At 36.9% G+C, this 2754-nt stretch overlaps 1 pseudogene; it reads right to left on the reverse strand.

Moving 5' to 3' along the window:
* Positions 1 to 2088: 2088 nt before the first annotated feature.
* Positions 2089 to 2754, reverse strand: part of LOC122151417 — a 9755-nt pseudogene continuing 9089 nt past the window's right edge.

The raw sequence follows: 2754 nt of genomic DNA on the forward strand, positions 1-2754 counted from the left end.
CCAGGCAGACAGGCATGTAAAAGACTAGTTTAATTTAGCAAGAAATGAGTTGAATTCAATCATTTAGTTTGGGTTCAAAAGACAAAAAAAAAAAAAACCCACAACATTTTATGAATTTCTTTATATAACCCAGATTTTAACATGAAGTTTTCAACATTAAACACATAGCTAGCTTTTGATTAAAAATAATACATATCATCAGGAGAGACCAGTCCCTGGAGAAGGACATTTGGTAAAGCAGAGGACTAGTGAAAAAGAGGAAGACTCTTAACAAGTGGTTGTAACAATGGGCTCAAACGTAGCAATGATTGTGAGGACCTGGCAGTGTTTCCTTCTGTCGTACATAAGGTCACTATGAGTTGGAACCAACTCGATGCCACCTAACCTAACACCACCAACAACAACACCATAAGAAGCATATTTCAAATTTGAGTTTACTAAAAGTGCTTATCAGGAATGAAAAGTGAATTTTATCAAATGTCTTGGGGCACTTACTACGATTACCTTCTCCATCTTGATCAATTAATACAAAGAATTATATAAATGCACTTACTAATATCAACCCACGTGAAATCTGTGGAATGAACTCACTCGACACTTTCTAATGTGACACTTTATACTGCTGCAGTCTCTACAATTGCATTTTATTTAGAGTTTGCATCCACATTCATGCGTATTAGTTTTATACTGATTTCAGAAAAGAAAATGGAATTTTCCTTTTGTCTCTGTCCTTTAGGGCAGGTCAATATTCTGGAGTACTTTCTCTGAATGTTTTTGTAAGTTTTCTTTGAAAATTCAAAAGAATTTTAACTTGTTGATATGTTAATATTTTTACTGTCATTCATTCAAAATAGTTTATAATTTTACTTGATTTCCTCTTTGACCCATGGATTATTTAGAATTGCCTTGTTTAATTTTCAAGTACTTGAGGAATTTTCAATCTTTTTGTTATTGGTTTAGAATTTAATCATGTTGTGGTCAGAGAATATATTCTATATGATTTCAATACTGTGTTATTGAGTTTTATTTTATTGTCTGGCATATGATCTATCTTTGGTAAATGTTCCCTTTGCATTTGAAAAGAGTATATGTTCTGTACTTGTTGGGTTGAGTGTTCTGTAAATGTCGGTTAGGCAAAGTTGGTTGTTACTGTTTTTCAAGCTTTGTATATACTTAATGACTTTCTTTCTACTTGTTCTTTCAGGAAGAGGTCTTAAAATGTCCTATAATACCTGTAGATTTATCCATTTATCCTTTAAGTTGTTATTAGTTTTTCTTTGTATATTCTCAAATTTAATTTTAAATACATATATATTTATATTTAGTAGTTTATGCCAATAAATTAGGAAGACAGCTACTTGACCAATCGACTAGAAGAGGTCCGTATTTGCCCATTCTAAAGAAAGGTGGTCCAATAGGATGTGGAAATTATCAAATAATATCATTAATATCACATGCAAGTAAAATTTTGCTGAAGATAATTAAAAAATGGTTGCAGTAGTATTTTGACAGGGAACTTCCAGAAATTCAAGCTGGAGTCAGAAGAGGATGTGGAATGAAGGATATCATTGCTGATGTCAAATGGATCTTGGCCTTATATGCTGGAAGCAGACCACATCACTAAGGCAGCTACTCAGCTGCTCCAATAGATTCCACCATGGAGTTGATTACCAGTTTCATCATGGGGAATAACTATATCCAGCTGCACAGCCGCTCTAAACCAGGCCCCACCAAGTTGACACATAATCTTAACCACCACAAAATGGGACTATCAAAAAATTTTTGCTGACATCCTATGTGACTGGTGTTAGCATTCTTGCAGGTGGGTGGGAAGAAAAAATGAGGTAAAAAATAAATCATTTCTATCAGAATAAAAGGGAATTTCAACCAGATCCTGAGATGTGGATCAGAGAAATGAATGCTTCTTTATCTAAACAAATGTAAAGCTGATAGAAACAAAATTATGTTTCCAAGGCCAAACTAGGACTTGTCACTATTGTGGCAAATTTCTAGAATTTTGAAAACATGGAAGGAAAGAGTAGGCGTGTAGTCTGTCCAGAAATTACAGATTTCTGAATGGCATTGTATTTATAGTCTCTGGGCAGAGGTGCATCTCCCCATTACTCTATGGAGGGCCTCTATTACCTCCTTATTCCTCAGACTATATATTAGAGGGTTCAGGGTTGGAGTAATGATAGTATAAAATACAGAAAGGATATTGTCCTTCTGGGGACTATGGTAGGAACTGGGCAGGATGTACATAAACATAGCAGCTCCATAGTACATTCCTACTACAATCAGGTGAGAAGAGCATGTGACAAGTGCTTTCTGCCTTCCCTGACTTGAGGACATATGGAGGACAGCAACTAGGACAAATGTATAGGAGGCAAGAATAGCAGCAAAAGGAGGCATGAGAAATGTTATACCCATCACATACACCGTTAGCGCATATCTTGAAGTATCAGCACAGGCCAATTTCAGCAGAGGTGGGATCTCGCAGAGGAGGTGGCTGATTTCCCGGGACATGCAGAAAGGGAAGTGCATAGTGTATGAGGTGTGTATCAGAGCATTCAGGGATGCCATGATCCAGGATGCAGCTACCATGAGGCAGCAGACCCTTGGCCGCAGGAGGACAATGTAGTTCAGAGGATGGCAAATGGCCACATACCTGTCATAGGCCATGAAGGCCAATAGAAGGTCCTCTGCACCACCAAGTGTGAGGACCATGAAGATCTGAAAAGCACATCCCTCAAA

Source organism: Orycteropus afer, unplaced genomic scaffold, assembly GCF_000298275.1.
Source record: "Orycteropus afer afer isolate SDZICR_OR568_19922 unplaced genomic scaffold, OryAfe1.0 scaffold00014, whole genome shotgun sequence".
Taxonomy (NCBI): domain Eukaryota; kingdom Metazoa; phylum Chordata; class Mammalia; order Tubulidentata; family Orycteropodidae; genus Orycteropus; species Orycteropus afer.